Below are 17,428 nucleotides of genomic sequence, written 5' to 3'. Positions count from 1 at the left end.
AACTGACAGCTATGGGTCTGCTAAAGGGAGAAAAGTCAGATAATCTTAACAAAAGCTAAGAGTGGTAGCCTACTTATATCTGTGGTGACAGAACTGGAGCTAGTACACTGTCATTTATTTTTCTTCCCTTCCGCTGCATCTGAGTTTTGTCTTTATGTTCTTAAGAAATGCACAATGAGCAAACAAAAATTGTCTTATATCTTAAATAAGCGTATTAAGAAACTGACCATTAAATGCAAACTCACTTTGAAACCTTTAGAGGAAGCTAAATCAGAATGAAGGATTAAATCTGGTGTGTGGGCCTTAGACATTCATGTCCCTTTCAGGATGAGTTGTAATAATTTTGGTGATCCCTCAACTTTTCCTCTAACTCTGTCATCAAAAGGTCAGAAGTTTCATTTTAATTTGTCAAATAGTGGTTTATTGCCAACATTGATATTCCCATAAGCCTCAGCTGTACTTCAGCAAATGTTAGCATGTTAACAAACTAAACTAAGATAGTGAACACGGTAAATGTCATACCTGATATACATGTAGCATTTAGCATAAAGCACCTCTGTGTACAATCATAAAAAGTTTTTATGCTGATAAGTGCTTCTGAACTTTGCATTTAAGTATTTACAAATTTGAGCATTATGCTGACAGAACCAATATGAAACAAACTCTGGTGAGGTGTTTTAGGATAAAATACAGAATGTGTATTCCAGTTACCCTCGATTGATCGTGTCAGAGAGAGATTCCAAGAAAAAAAATAAAAAAAGAGCACCCACAAGAAAACCAGTTGATTATTTTTTCCGATGTCCACGTCACTTCATTTCAATGTTTTGTTGGTTTTGGAGCATAACATATTTCGAAATCAGTGCCCAGCAACAAATTATGTTTATGATGTCTGGATTAATCACATTTCAACCATTTCATAGCTGCTGCAACATGAGGAAAAAGTTAGGTCTGTTTGACAGGGTTTAGTTTTCAGAATGGATATTGCCCAAGTTGAAAACTTCAGAAAATAATGTAAATGTTCTACAGTAGTCTTAGTGAAACATGACGAGAGATCAGGACATATATGAAACACAAACCAAACCCATATTATTGTCACAGTGCATCCACCTGTTAGCATTACTCGTGAGCTGCAAGTCCCAAGATGAAAGAAAGCTGATTGAGGAACAGGAAACAGGGAGTTAGGGGGAGGAAGATTCCCAGCCAAGGTTTGCTACGGCAGCTTGGCCTGGAGATCTAAGTCGCAGGTTAATAAGTAGGCCTACATGAACAGGAAGTCTGCATGCAGACAGGTATGAGGTCAGTATTTCCACACAACTGGCTGCTTATTGATCTTTCTGGGGTATGTTGGGGAAAACAGTTTGCTGCTCTGGACTTAATAAAACTGAAAGTGATGACTTCAAGATGGACAATGAAAAGTTAAGAATAGGTTAATCTGTTGGATTTAAAAAGTAGTCAAGTTTGTAGGTGAATGAAGGCAAATACTGTTTGTACACAGTATTTTTCCACATTAACTGACCAGTAGGCAAAGATGTGACCATTTGCGTTGCAAATTACTTTAACAAGCACAAATTAGCGCAGTGTGTTTTAGCACGAAGAAGCTGACAGTAAAATCTGTCAGGGGGGAACCAAAATGTTTTCTTTATAAACAATTCCTGCATTGGGAGAACATGTTAAAGAACTAAAATAGCAAGACCAACAAAAACACAAAGAATAATTCCTCAAATGTGAACCAGCTGTTCAGAGTGTGAATGCTCTCCCCTCTGCCTCTGCTTGTTACTTCCACACACTGAAGAATTTGCACAAAAGCTAAATAGTTTCAATATTTTACACCCAAAGCTCTGGGGAAGAGTCACATGGGAGGGCTGCATGTACATGTAAACCTCTATGATGTAAACCAGTGTTGCCAGATTGGGTGGACTTTTTATTTAATTGGGAGTCTAAAGAATTTTTGGGGGGTGTTGGAATACTTTGGGTTAGTTTGGCCATATTCAAATTAAAAGTCCCCTCAAATCTCCTGAATAGTATGATTGAGACTAACAGGGCACACTAATGACTGATGACTGTCGAAACCAAATGTCCTTTCAGCTATTCCAATCATTACACAAAGCTCCGTCATTGGGCTTAGCAGGCCTGGGCAACCTTAAGCTCATTTCGTCTTGATTTCTTTTGGCAGATGATAGATTCTAATTAAGTTTCTTTACTTTCCAACTCACAAACATCATATTATATTGAAGAATTTTAGATTGTTACATCCTCTAAAACATCTACCTGCCAAAGACTGTGATAGAAAAGTTTTCTTCAATCATCATTTGTAGCCATGGTAACAAAGGCTATGGATGGCGATATCAGTTCGTCCAGTACTTTGGTCCAGAGTGACATATCTTAACAAATGTTTCGATGGATTGCCATGAATTTTGGTACAGATATTAATGGTTTCCAGAGGATGAATCCTAATGACATAGGGGATCCCCTGAATGTTCCTTTAGCACCACCAGCAGGTCAAATGTTTCAGTTATCTGGTCAAAATATTAATTTGTCCAATTCTTTGTTTAAGAAATACCTGCCAAAATAGTGACATTTCCTTCGGCCCTTGCTGTACGCTACTTTGCGTTAGTGTTACTTCATTGCTTGCGTAATGTTTGGCAACATAATACCTGGTAAACATCTGCATGTTAGCATTTAGTTCAAAGTACCTCTGTGCTGAAGTACAGTTTCAAAGAGCTAGCATGGCTGCAGACTCTTGGTTTTGATTAAACTAGCAGAGGGATTTGTCTTGTACTTGCCTTTTTCAATGCTCTAATAAAGAGAGAAAGAACAAGAGAAAAATTATACTCTGATACTGACTGTATGTGAGAAATAACAAGGTCCATATTGGCTTAAAAGTTCTTTAAGTGGAAATTCAAACATCTGCAAATCCATGACAACTGGGACAGAGGAAGAATGTGTAATACAATTGAAATCTCCAAAACAGCTTCTAAATGGACCTTGTGGTTAGATTGTTTCGTCAACTACTGTGTGTGTACTGTGGTAGTCACAAAAACCTCTCCTTTCAGCTAGATCTTGACCTCAGCCAAAACCAAAGTGAGACCCTGCCCTTAAATCTTTCTGCATGCAAAGAATGCACCGAGAGCTCCAAGTTAAACGAGAATCATCCTCCTTGTGGAAGCTGAGTGAGCTTCCTATTCGGCCTCAGTATTTCTGTCTAATATAACTTCTAATGCTGCAAACATGCAGCTCCAGTAGTGGTTTCTCTCTCGCACAGATCCTGTTATCTGCTTTCCCTCCCTCCTTCTCTCACATACATGCACAGATCCAGAGCTTCCCCTCTCTCAGCTCGTGCAGCTCCACCCACCTGCAGATAAAAGCCAAACCCTCACCAAGGCTGCTGTTCAGCGTCTGTCCTAAACTCCTCAAAGCTTTGTGATACTTTTACCCTGCAGCAGCAGCAGCAGCAGCAGCAGCAGCACGCACACACACAAAGGTAAGTGATGCGTCACCACTGGCACAGCAGGATTTAATGATTTTGATTGGCATGACCGCCATGTTTAGGTTTTTTAGTGCAGCAGTAGCATTCAGTGAGAACTCATTAGCTCTGAAAGGACGCCTATGGTTTGATTTTCAATGTGTTTTTCATGCATGGCTGTTTGATTGCAATGCCTTGACCGGATCTTTTTGCCTTTTTTCCTGGAAAAACAATGATGTCTTGCTTGAATTCTTGGAACATTACACAAGTAAACTTTGGAATGGCACATAATTCACAGAACTAGGTTTGAGGAAAAAGAACGTGGAGATAGGCAAAGCAAAAGAATAATGTTTCACAGGACTTCTTGCTGTGAGGCCTCCGCTGACAGAAGTCTCCGCAGATAATGTCAGACAGTTTTCCAAAAGCAGAGAAAATCCAAAAGAGACACCTGGGAAGAATAACTCAGGCTTAAGCTTGTTAAAATAAATGCACGGTGCAGCATCTTGACAGGATTTAGCACCAGTTAATGGAATGTCTTGACATTTAAGAAATTTTTAGTCGCATGTCTTTCAACACGGAAGGAGAAATGTAGCCACTTTTTCATCCAATGTTTGAGGATGAAAAGGATTAAGTGCTGATGTTATTGTAGTTTTAACTATCCCACATAAATAAGAGAGTACAGGATTAAAGTCAGTTTTAGAAAGAGGCTATCTGGCATTGGCTCAGAGAAATGAGTCAGATGGAAAGTTTGGGCTTCAGGAAATCTTTTAGGCAACTTTTTTTCTACCTGTCTTCTACCGAAAACAAGCAGATGTTGAGTTTTCAGTCTTTAGTGGTCTTCTTTTCATTTCAGTCAATTTTTTCAAATCTCGTTTGTGTGAAAATGGATTCTCTGCAGACATTGGTTCACACTGGCTTTGATGTTGTGATAGATAAAAATGGCAAACTTCTGTCCATGCAAACTGACCAAAAGCTTCAAAGCAGACAGATTTTATTTGCCTCTCTATCTTCTCAGCATAATTTAAACACAGAATATCTGAGTGTGTGCACCTGCCAGGAAACCGTTGGGAATCCCTGCTTCACTCCTGACATTTATCACAATGTTAAACTGGTGGACTTTTGTTTCTGTTTTCTGCTGCAAGTAATGCTATGAATTGCATGCAGACGTAGCTTGCAATGAAAGCAGCCATATTTTGGTGCAAGCAGAAGTGGAAATATGCTTGTAGCTAATGAGCTTCACAGGCCTGTCTGATGAGCTGAGGTGATACGTTTCTTTGACAACATTTGAGTTACACGAAAGGTCTTTTTTGTAAATGGAACTTGTGAAGAAACTGTGTTAGATGTTTTGCAGCTGTTTCTAACTTTCAGCCCTCTTAAAAAGTGATCATGTGTTTTTTCCTTTCTAAGAGAGAAAAACTCTTAATTAGGGGAAAATGTGGTAACCTCACATAGCTGAGGTTAAACGAGCTGTCCAATTAACTTGCCGAAAGTTTTTGATCACCGTAACGCTCTTAGTGTATCCTCTGTGTGCTGAAAGGACTGTTGGCATCAGCAAAATGTTGTTATGGATTTTTTTGTCGTTCAGTGCTAAGCAGCAGCACAGTGGAAACACACACAACACCATTCTGCAGATGTGAGGAGGTCAATTTTGGGTTGTACAGCAGGGCATTTGGCGTATGCCTGCTTGTTTAGGAAGAAGTTATGGATGGTTTATCCGTGGCGGTATCATGTCTGGATCAACCAAACTCCCAAAGATGCATGTTTAGGAAGAAGTTATGGATGGTTTATCCGTGGCGGTATCATGTCTGGATCAACCAAACTCCCAAAGATGCATGTTTAGGAAGAAGTTATGGATGGTTTATCCGTGGCGGTATCATGTCTGGATCAACCAAACTCCCAAAGATGCATGTTTAGGAAGAAGTTATGGATGGTTTATCCGTGGCGGTATCATGTCTGGATCAACCAAACTCCCAAAGATGCATGTTTAGGAAGAAGTTATGGATGGTTTATCCGTGGCGGTATCATGTCTGGATCAACCAAACTCCCAAAGATGCATGTTTAGGAAGAAGTTATGGATGGTTTATCCGTGGCGGTATCATGTCTGGATCAACCAAACTCCCAAAGATGCATGTTTAGGAAGAAGTTATGGATGGTTTATCCGTGGCGGTATCATGTCTGGATCAACCAAACTCCCAAAGATGCATGTTTAGGAAGAAGTTATGGATGGTTTATCCGTGGCGGTATCATGTCTGGATCAACCAAACTCCCAAAGATGCATGTTTAGGAAGAAGTTATGGATGGTTTATCCGTGGCGGTATCATGTCTGGATCAACCAAACTCCCAAAGATGCATGTTTAGGAAGAAGTTATGGATGGTTTATCCGTGGCGGTATCATGTCTGGATCAACCAAACTCCCAAAGATGCATGTTTAGGAAGAAGTTATGGATGGTTTATCCGTGGCGGTATCATGTCTAGATCAACCAGACTCCCAAAGATGCATGCATGCATTTTTAGAGTGTGTTTGTTTTTGTGTTCTTCTAGGACTACATGCTATTTCCATATTAGAAAAAGGAGTTGGAACCCCCACTTTAGCCCAGCTTGATCACCAAATAAACAGGTTGAAGTTACTTAAAGATTTTTACTTTTGGATTGGGTAGTGAAACGCACATCCTCACAAACATGGTAATTGCTGTACAATTGTGTTGTTTTTTTAGTGTAAGTGTGTTTTTGTGTGTGTATTTGTCCAATGGCCTGGGAGTAGCTGGATCTTCTCATGTTAACTCTTGAGTTTTGGACGCAGATAGGCTTCACAACTCCAAGAACTTTGAGAACTCAAAGTGGTGAACCTGCCCAGTGATGGAAAAATGTTATACATGTTCCCCTTCGAGGGAACTCGAACTGCGTCAGTGACGACACTATGGGAACGCCTCTGGGCGTGGCAGGGCTGAACTATGAATGAAACTACTCCAATCCTATTGGTGTTGCTAGAACGGTAGTGTGTGACGGTAACCGGAGGTGTATATAAGCATGCCGGCACACAGGACACATTAGCTTTTTTCTATTCAGCAGGCACTCTGAGTATGTTTGGAAGCTCCACTATCGAGAAAGTTGTTGTCTTACCTGAAAGTCTAGCTAGACGTGCTTAGCATCATGGAGGATGACTTCCGGGAGCCGGGCCGATGTCATCAGTCCGCACCCAGCTATGAGAGGTGGGGCAGGAGCCGCGGGCCGGCAGTAACCTCAATGAGCTTTTCTGCAGCCCGAGCACCACCCCCACGTCGATCCTCGCCATTCTTTCCTGATTTACACAATGAGTTGTGTACACAATGAGTTGTGTAAATCATGGAAAAGACCGAGAGAGAGAAAAAAAAAAAGAGCTGCTCTGCTCGGCTGACTGCTGACTGGCTGCTTAGTTTCTGTCACGCTGCTGTAGTCCAGCAGCGTGACAGAAACTAAGCAGCACGGCTTTGGAACGATGCCTCGGGTGGAGGAAGCGCTCACGAGCTATCTTTCTCTCACCCTCGCTTCATTCCTTCAGACGCCGGCGCTCCCCACCAAGCCGTGTCGGACAACATCCGCTTTGGTGGGCAAGGCCTACATGGCAGCGGGTCGAGCTGGTGCAAGCCTGCACACGATGGCCACCTTGCAGGCGTACCAGACCGATCTTCTCAGAGACTGTGACCTAGGGGGAGGTCCCTGACTGAGCTCCGTAGAGCTACGGACTTAACACTCCGTGTTACCAAGGAGACGGCCCGTTCCATTGGCCGCTCCATGGCAGCTCCATGGCAGCATTGGTGGCTACGGAGCGCCATCTGTGGCTCAACATCTCGGCATCCAGGGGAAGGAGAAGGCTTTTCTCCTGGATGTGCCCCTCTCTCCTACTGGCCTTTTTGGTGAGGCAGTGGATTTTGTCATCAGCAGGTTTCAGCACACCAAAACGCAGGGAGAGGCGTTTGAGCAATATCTCCCCCTGCTGAAGAGAGACGAGCTCAGCCCTCGGCTAGCCCCTACCGCCGGAGCCAGAAGCGAAACGTCGCTTCCCATAGTCCCTCTCAACATACCTGGGACGCGAGGCGACGCTCTTGCCCACAGCCCCCCGAGAAGACGGGTCTGAGGACCGTCATTCAGTCTCGGCGGGCTCGGGGAAGAGGTCCTGAGGTTTCGAGTAGGGGGGCCCACCACCACCACCACCCTGAGAGAGACTGACCGAGGTCCCCATCCCTCGTGGCGGCTCAGGCAACAGGCTCTGTTTTCCCGCCATCTTGGCGCTCGGGACACGCTAGCCGCCAGCAAGCTCTCACCAGTCTGCCCGCCTCGAGGGGTTGCAGCTTTTCCCTGGTGGTCCTCCACTTCAGGGTGCCACCGGGGACCTACGCATAACACCAGCCACCAGCCCCGAGGGGAAGAGCCAGGTATTGGGACAAGAAGTTCGCTCTCTGCTGGAAAACGGGGCCAGAGAGCTTATTTCCCCGCCAGTCAGGGAGTCCGGGCTCTACAGCCGGTACTTCATAGTTCCCAAGAAGGACGGATGGGTTGCATCCGATTTTGGATCTGCGATCTCTGAGGAGATTCAGGTTCAGGATGCTCACCATCCCCGCCATCATCAGTTTCGAGGATTGGTTTGTCACGATAGATCTGCAAAGACGCTTATTTCCAGTCTCCATCCGTCCCTCTCACAGGAAGTTCCTGAGGTTTGCCTTCAGGGGCACGGCTTACCAGTATCGGGTTCTTCCGTTCGGCCTAGCACCCTCTCCCCGCACGTTCACCAAATGCATGGATGCAGCTCTGGCCCCGCTGAGGCTCCAGGGCATCCGCATATTGAACTACAACGACGACTGGCTCATCCTGGCCCAGTCTCGGGAGTTAGTGGTTCGGCATCGAGATCGTCCTCACCCACCTTCAGCGTTTGGGGCTGCGGCTCAACGCAAAGAAGAGCGTGCTGACGCCTGCCCAACGGACTACGTTCCTAGGGGTGGTGTGGGACTCAACAACGATGCGGGCCCACCTGTCTCCCGCACGCGTCGAGTCCATTTTGTCCTCAGTGACCAGAGTGCAGTTAGGCCGCACCATCACTTTCAGTGGGTGTTGGGTCTCCTGGCAGCAGCGTCCAGTATAATACCTTCTGGACTACTGCACATGAGAGCCCTGCAGTGGTGGCAAAAATCCAAGGGATTCTCCCCGAGGGGAAATCCACTCTGTCTGATACGGGTTACGAGCAGGTACCTTCGTTCCCTGTCTGTATGGAGGAAATCTTGGTTCCTGTCCCAAGGTCCCGTGTTGGGAGCGATCTGTCGCCAAACAATTATTTCGACAGACGCCTCACTCACGGGATGGGGCGCGGTCGTGGACGGCCGCTTTGTGAGAGGCTCCTGGCAGGAGCATCATTTCTCCTGGCACATAAATTGCCTGGAAATGTTGGAGGTATTCAGAGCTCTGAGGAGTTTCTGCCGGTCGCCACGTCCTTGTCAGAACCGACAATACGGCAGTGGTGGCCTATTTGAATCACCAGGGGGGTCTGCGCTCACGCCCGTTATGCATACTGGCACATCAGATCCTCCTGTGGTCCCAGCAGAGACTGCTGTCCCTCAGAGTGATGTACGTCCCTGGGACTCAGAATCAGGGAGCAGACCTGCTGTCGAGACAGGGGCTGAGGCCCATGGAATGGAGACTCCACCACGAGGTGGGTGCGAAAAGTTCGGCCTCATAGACGTGGACTTGTTTGACTACGCACTGTCCCCTGTGGTTCTCCCTCTCGCCCCCAGCCCCACTAGGGCTGGATGCCATGGTGCAGACATGGCCAAGGCTGCGTCTGTATGCTCTTCCCCCAGTTGCTCTGCCCCCGGGGGTTCTGGAGGGGTTCCGTCAGGACGGTGTCAGCCTACTGTCAATAGCCCCGTGTCTGGCCGCCCCGAGTGTGGTTCTCGGACATATTATCGCTCCTAGAGGGCCCCCCCTGGCAGGTCCCTCTGAGGAGAGACCTGCTGTCCCAGGCGGAGGACCGGGCCTTTCACCTGCGCCCCATCCTGTGGCAGCTATGGGTCTGGCCCCTGAGGGGGCGCAGTTCCTAGATGCGGGCCTGACGACAGGAGCAGTCGAGACGCTGCTCAGCTCCAGAGCCCCGTCCACGAGAAGGATGTACGGCCTGAAGTGGAATGTGTTAAAATGCCACCTGGTGTAGAGAACGGACGGTGGACCCAGTTACCTGCTCAGTAATTATGATACTGGAGTTCTCCAGCACCGTTTCTCCACGGGCCTCTCCCCATCCACGCTCAAAGTATATGTGGCTGCCATTGCAGCATTTCACGCCCCTCTGAGTGATGGGCCCTTGGGGAGGCTTCCACTGGTTGTGCGCTTCCTTTGTGGAGCCCGGAGGATGAGACCCGTGACTCGTTCCAGGGTTACCACCTGGGACCTGGCAGTGGTTCTCGAAGCCCTGGCTGAGGCCCCCTTCGAACCCCCTTCGAACCCCCCTGGCCAAGCACCTGACCCTTAAGATGGCCTTCTCCTCACTATCACCTCTCTGAGGAGGGTGGGGGATCTCCAGTTTGCCCCGGGGAAGGTCAGCCATCCTGCACCCTTGTCCAGGCTATGTCCCTAAGGTCCCGGCCAGATTGGCAGGGTCCACAGTGCTGCAGGTGTTTCATCCCCCACCTCATGTGACGGCGGAGGACGGGAGACTTCATCTGCTCTGCCCTATCAGAGCTCTGAGTATTTACACTCTGAAGTCTTCCCGGTGGAGGAAAGACCAGTTGCTGGTGTGTTTCGGGTCTCCCAAGGCTGGGCTCCCTGCTTCTAAACATACCATCAGCAACTGGATCGTTCAGACTATTTCCCTGGCCTATCAGGTGCACGGTTTGCCTTCACCTATGGCCGTAAAGGCGCACTCTACTCGAGGCATGGCGGCTTCTAGGGCCCTCCTCGCAGGGGCGTCGCTCCAGGATTTGTGTGACGCGGCTGGCTGGACCACCCCTCAGACTTTCATCTGGTTTTACAGTCTGGACCTTCCTTCTGCACCCGGCACCCGTGCGCTCTCCTCCTAGTCGTGCCATCAGGTTCTGCACGCTGGGGGCAGGCGGGGTTTCGGCGCGGCCTAAGTGGGTATCTCGTTCCCATAGTGTCGTCACCGACGCAGTTCGAGTTCCCTCGAAGGGGAACGTCTCAGGTAACATATATAACCCTTGTTCCACGAGAAGGGGAACGAGACACTGCGTCGGTCCGCCACACCTCACCCCGCCTGGAGTGCCTTGCTTCATAGAAAAGGGCTAATGTGTCCTGTGTGCCGGCGTGCTTATATACGCCTCCGGTTACGCCGTCACACGCTACCGTTCTAGCAACACCAATAGGATTGGAGAAGTTTCATTCATAGTTCAGCCCTGGCATGCCCAGAGACGTTCCCATAGTGTCGTCACCGACGCAGTGTCTCGTCCCCTTCTCAGAGAAAAGGGGTTACATACGTAACCCGAGACGTTTCTTCAAAACCAGTCAGTTTGTCAGGAATTGACTGCATGTGTTGTCTCTTTAATGAAACAGCATACTGATACTGTAAGCCCTTCACTTCAAGGCAAAAGAAGACAACAGCACTGCATCACTGTCATTTGTAATGTCAATCAGGATCCAATAAGATTTGCTTTAGCAATAGATTTTTTCATTTTGAACAAGCTGATGATTTGAGGAGGCAAATGACCCCAAACCAAAACATTTCATATCTCCAGGTATAGCATGTTAATTAGTGAGCTTTAGAGTTGCTTGGTACCTTCGGACCAATATGCTAAGCTAAGCTAACTGTCTCCTGGCTGTAGCTTCATTAGCGTACAACTCTCAGCAAGATTGTGAATAAGCGTATTTCACAAAATGTCAAAATATTCAAATAACTATTTATTTTACAGTAAACAGTATAGTCAGAGCACAATGTTAAGGTAAAAGTGCTTTTATTAGTTAATTTATTGTGTTACAGTTGCAGTTCAGATAAAGGACTTACTTTTATCGTAGAGGGAGCTGGAAAGAATAGTGGATGTGAGTTTGTTGTGGAGGTTGCAAGAACAAACCGGCAACTTTGAATCCCCATACTGTGAAGGAAAATCTATGCAGGGAGTGACTCAGGCGCTTCTGTCAGCAGGCTGTGACTTTATATATTTGTTGCTCCGTTAATGTCTCTTGATGGTATTTTCTCTCTCCGCCTCGCACTCAGACTCCTGCACAGTTCTCACCTACTGAACAGGAAGTGTTTATGTAGCTCAGAGGGAATGTATCTCTTGATCCCGCAGCTGCAGCCTCTGTGATTTGAAACGCTCTCCTGCTACCGTGCACAGCACTGCAGCCTTAGAAATGTCTCAAAATAGGAAATGTAAATCACCTTCAGATTGTAATTGTGGCGATTTTGACAAAGACATTTTTTCTGCAAGCGAGTAGTCTCTCACATTAGCTGCCATAGTGATCCTATTTACTCTTTCTGTGTGCAGCAAGTGGTGGCTTAGTTTAAAAAAAACACCACTCTGGAATCACAGCTTTAAATTTTGCAGATTTATTGCAAAGTATCTCTTATCTAAGTAGACAGAGTCATAGTTCTTATTATGCCTCGTAAATACTCTGCTGCAAAAACATCTGGACAGGGAAAGGGGGATCATATTTTTTCTCTGAGTGGCATATTTTACAGTGTGACTGTGTAACACATTAAGCTCCCCAGGACTGTCGTCATATCCCATTACTGTCACTGGTCAGACGATGTATTCATGTTGCAGCAAGCCCTAAATGATCCCAGGCCATTTTATGAGCTCAATAAATTGATTTGTGTGTAAAAAAAGTAGAACGTTTGCAAATGCAGACAACCGAAACCCCCACTGACTGATCACTTGTAGAAGTATATGCATTACATGGAGATATAGTTAGAAAGTGCTCTGAGGAAACCATCATCACAGTGAAACTATCAGCAATAAACTGACAGAAACTCTCTTTTAAAGCAACAAATGATCACCACTTTGTCATTTTTTAAATATTAAACTGCTGTCACCCACCAAATTTCGAGCCCTCTGGAAGGTTTCAGTTGCCCATCTTTTTTGATGTCCTGTGTATTCAAATTGCAGAAGCATTCATCTTAGGATGTTGGAAATCTTCCAAGGTATCTGTGGCAAATTTGTGACGGAGTGCTTTTTTGTGCCTTTATCAGATTCATCGGCAGCAGTGGGAAATGTAGGGGAAATCACTATTTGGTGGAACTGCTAACAACTCCAACTGTGTTTCCATCCACCTGTTTTTATGCTAATTATTAAATTTGCACCATAAAAAAATCCTAAAAACTAGAAATTTAATTCAAAAAAGGAAAGTATAAAAGAATTACACTTGGCTGCGGTGGAAATGAATAAATAAAAACAAAATGCAAAGTTGGATGGAAACACGTTCCTCGCATTGATCCATCATCATCCTTATGGTGTTCTATAGTTTGAGGTTTGAACTGGTGCTCTTGTAATTCTGTCATCTGATTGCGATCTCTTCTTCTACAATGGTTTAATGGCACCAACTGTTTATCACAATGATCCAACTGCTAATGTTTGCATAACAGATTTTCTGGAAATTTGTTTAAAATTTGCGTTACATTTTGGATGGAAAGATTTTAAAACTTGCAGTGCATTTTATAAACATCATGTTTTTTTTTTATTTAAAATCTTAATCTGAAAATAAATAAATGTAGTTGAATAAACAGTATATGATTTCCACTGAAACATAATAAGCAAAAGAAAATAGAAAAAGTAAAGTACAAATTCTTCAAAACTTTAGGCTACTTATGCACAGTACTTGAGTAACTTACTTTCCACCACTGTTCATCAGAAAGGGTTAGAAACAGAAGAAGGGAGACAGCATGTGGCTTCATGCACAGTGTGGCCTGTTCTTTACACAGTACACAAAATATATTTATGCAGCTGCAAACTGAAGAATTCCCCACTGGAGTCTGTGGTTTAAGCAAAGTCTAAGTGATCAGATCTGATTATTGGCCAAACGTTATTATTGCCTATAAAAATAATCATTCACTAGTGGAGTGTCCCTTTGAGAGCCAGTGCAAATATGAGAGAGAGCAAGAAAACCGCACGAAGTTCAGGAGAAAACTTGGATTAAGTTTGGAAAAGTCTGAAAAGCCTCACAATTGTTTCCTTCCCGCTGTGCTAGATAGTGGAACATGTCATGTAAAATAAGCTCTCTGCAGAGTAAATATTTTAAGATTCTTCCCATCCTTGCTTCTCATTGATTTCTTGTTCTCTCAAGAACATATGAACGACTTCTGCAAGTACCTGAAGTGCTTCTTGGTTCTGCATTGCTATTAATGTTGTCTGCAGACACCAGATACTCTGTTTTGACAGAACTCAAAGCTAATAGGAAAATAATTCTCCTCCCGCTCCTGATCTTCGCCTGAAATGAATGTTGTGGCCAGACATTGGATGACTTGTGGTTCCCAGAGCTGTAGGATAGGGGAAATCTGTCAGTGAATGGGTGAAGAGGTCGCACAGACAGAGTTGTGTGAGTGGGAAGGGGGGTGTAGGTGCAATTTTGCATGAACGTATGTGTATGTCAGAGTTTAGAGGAGCAGTAAGAAAACACTGCAGTTACCAATTTGAAACTCATGTGGATGCTACTTCCCTTTGTGGTCACTTGGTTATTTGGAACATCCGTTTGAAATGTGTTACCACCTTAAACGAGGCTTTCCAGTCTGCCCAAAGGTCAGCTGAACCCTTGTCTGCCTCGTCCAGTTTGAGGCTGTAGACGCCTCCGGCCTTCGCTCTGCAAAGAGATTGAGTAGGTGTGAAGGAATGCTGAAAAAAAGCAAGTTAGGTTGGAGAAGAACTTGAGCAGATGTGCACTTTCTGCTTCATTGTCCAGCTTGGTCTGAGAAAACTCAGTGATATTCACTTCCTATCAAGATAAGTTGAGCTGTGGGGAAATGCTACTTGTTGATTGAGGCGAGATAAATCACCTGCTCAGAGGCAGACAGGGCAGCGAAAAGAAAAACAGCTTCAGGTCCAGAATGTGCTCAGAATATGACTTGTGGTTTGTGAGAATAATGCAGTGAGTGACTGTTGTTGCTCTGCGGATTGTGCTGTGGATGGAAAATGGCAGGCGTGATGCGCAAAACCAGTATTAATTACACTAAAAACAAAAATATATCTGATTGTGCAAAAGCATTTAAGTCAGGCAGCAAACGCACTCTTTGTCAGGTGTTTTCTTGCAAATGGAAGCACATGTAGTTCTCCACCCAGTCTGAGGAAAACACCAGTAAAGACTGATCAAGTAGTGATGGTTTGATTTTGGCGCCCTCTAGTGAAGCATCAGCCTCACTGCTGGCTTTGTTTGCAGTCTGACTCATCGTTTTTTCTCTGAAATTTGCTATCAAAATGTTATTGTTTATAAAAGTTATTACTTTGCATCAACTCTAGAAAAATGCATATACTGTGAACTATTTTATACTGCATTTTTAAAATAGAAGCAGGGCTGCAACTAATTCTAAAAATTGCCCTTCATTGTTATCAGAGCCCAAGGTGATGTCTATAAATTTCTTGATTTGTCTGACCAACAGTCCTAACCCCAAAGATATTAAATGTATGATCACATAATTCTACGAAAAGTAGCAAATCCTCACATTTGAAAAGCTGGAATCAGGAAATGTTTGGCATTTTTGGATGAAAAATGAATCAAAATGAATTTTCTGTTGATTGAGTAATCGTTTTCCCAGTGTGAGTGCAGACTATCTCACAGGAGCATCACTGCAGTGTGTGACTATTTGCACACATACATGCAAATAGTCACACACACACACACACACACACACACACACACACACACACACACACACACACACACACACACACACACACACACACACACAGGTGAATTCCCCAGATGTTGTCTTGGCTCTTATGCTACTCCTGTCAGCTGATCGTTGCATTCCTGTGTGTAAACCTTTTCACACTGCGCTGACAAAATAGTTTCATGTATTTTGCATTATTACAATAAAACTTCTGTTTGAAATGTTAATAATGTTTATTTCTTATTTTAAATGGCGCAACAGTTGATAAAAAAAAAAAAGACTAGTAATATACAGCCAGTGAAAGAGAACAACATCTGTATTGTTTTTGGGTTTGCTGTAGCTCAGCTGATGTAACAGGTCAGCCATTCATTTTAGGGTTGGTCGTTCAATCCCATGGTTATTCGGCCCACATCGCAGTGTGTATGGGAAGAAGCATAAGTCAATTTGAACAAAAGCATATGCCAAATCAGTTCAATGTAATATTTGAATGATACAAAGCAGATGCTGCATTTCAACAGATTTTTCTTTAAAGAGCAAAAACAGACTTACATTTACCAATGTTTGTATTAGGATTCTTAACATTTTACTTCATTAAATTGTTGTTTCTCACTGAGCAGATTTGTTTGTAACCATTAATTGGGATCAGGTGGTGATAGGTGATTGGAATACACAATCCTCAGTAACTTTGTGAAGCATGACCCTTTATTAGAGTCAATGGATTTTGATAATAATAAAATGCTATTTTCACAATTTACTCAAAGTAATTTTTTAAATTCCACACCGGCATTAATAGCCTGTCATTTGCATCATCAAATGATCAGTCTTGCAAATATTAGTCTATCTCTCTGAGTTATGTGACTTAGCTACTCGGCTAGCTAAGCTACAACGCTTTAGTAATATCAACTGTCCAACCATCCACAACAGTATTAGCTGGCAAGCTAAAGTTAGCTAGCTATAAATTAGGGTAATTTCTCTGCACATAATTGTGCTCAAAGTTTATATCTTATGTAAAAACATCTATCAATTTTAGTTTGTTTCTAATGTAAATAAAATAAATGTAAAATTGTCTTGCAATGTAAAATAATGTAGGGGTGTGATGACTAATGTAACTGATGAGGAGGAAAGATCCCTTTAAAAGTCCATGGGAAATGCTTAGAGGACATTTTTGACCCACTATGGAAATTTGGGGTGATTATACAAAAACAGTATAAGAGGCAAATAAAAAAGTTGAACAGGATGAAATCAAAAACTCAAATATTCCTCAAATATTTTGAGTATTTCAGCATTTCATACTCCAGCTATTGCTCAAATATTTTGAGGAATAGCTGGAGTATGAAATGCTGAAATACTCTGGTCATAAAAACATTGCAAAATACAGACCAGCAGATAAGTTTTTACCAATTTAGAAAGACTTTCTGCAATCAGTTTAAAACACAAAAGCCAGGCCTGACCACAGCAGTTAAGACTGGCACCCGTATCTGTAAGCAATGACATGCCTCTGTTCCTCATCGTTTGTTTATCGAGTCCTCCCATCTGGAATCAGTCAGGAGAGGAACACAGAGGAGAAATAGAAATGTGATCATTTTCAAAGCCAGGCTGGAGGTGATAAAAGACTTGTGGCTCATCACCAAGCGGAGCCGGCTGTGGTTGTAAGTGTTGGCATAGAAGTTCAGAGGAACCAGCATCCTTTCTGGGACAGGCAATCTTTGTCATCAAGCAAGGGGGTGTGGAGGTGTCTGAAGAGTTTTCATCAAAGTTGTGTCCATGCACCAGATGAAAAGACAAAAGAAAAAGAAAAGCAAGAGAGTTGTTTGGAAAATGAATCACTGTTTGGTCTTTGTTGAGATGTGAAGAGCACACAGTGGGATGTAAGGATGTCAAGTCAAGTCAAGTAGATATTTATTGTTGAACCGTTTGAATACACATATACAGTGGAATTTTTTTCCTTCAGTAACATTGTGCAACAGAAATTTACATTTTCTATGATAATAATGCAAAATCAATATATATTTTATCACTTGAAGCCCAACTATCTTATCTTAATAGTTGCCGGACCCTGTATGTTGTGTGCGCTTTTGTTTGGATTGTCCAATGTAAATTAAATTCCCTTAAAGGCTCAGTAATAGGAAAGTATTTGCTAGATGTAGATTGTACTAGATCTACATGTTTGATAT

The 17,428-nt window shown here is 43.8% G+C and overlaps 1 protein-coding gene across 1 annotated transcript in view; it reads left to right on the top strand.

The window, feature by feature from the left end:
- The first annotated feature begins 3,391 nt into the window (after window positions 1-3,391).
- Window positions 3,392-17,428, top strand: part of LOC123976752 (collagen alpha-1(VIII) chain-like) — a 28,004-nt gene continuing 13,967 nt past the window's right edge. Inside the window, exon 1 of the mRNA XM_046059107.1 lies at window positions 3,392-3,481. The gene's annotated coding sequence lies outside the window, so the exon portion shown is untranslated. The remainder of the gene's footprint in view (window positions 3,482-17,428) is intronic.

This window comes from Micropterus dolomieu, linkage group LG01 (assembly GCF_021292245.1).
Source record: "Micropterus dolomieu isolate WLL.071019.BEF.003 ecotype Adirondacks linkage group LG01, ASM2129224v1, whole genome shotgun sequence".
Taxonomy (NCBI): Eukaryota; Metazoa; Chordata; class Actinopteri; order Centrarchiformes; family Centrarchidae; genus Micropterus; species Micropterus dolomieu.
Note: the sequence above shows the minus strand (reverse complement) of the source record. Positions and strands in the feature narration are given on the sequence as shown.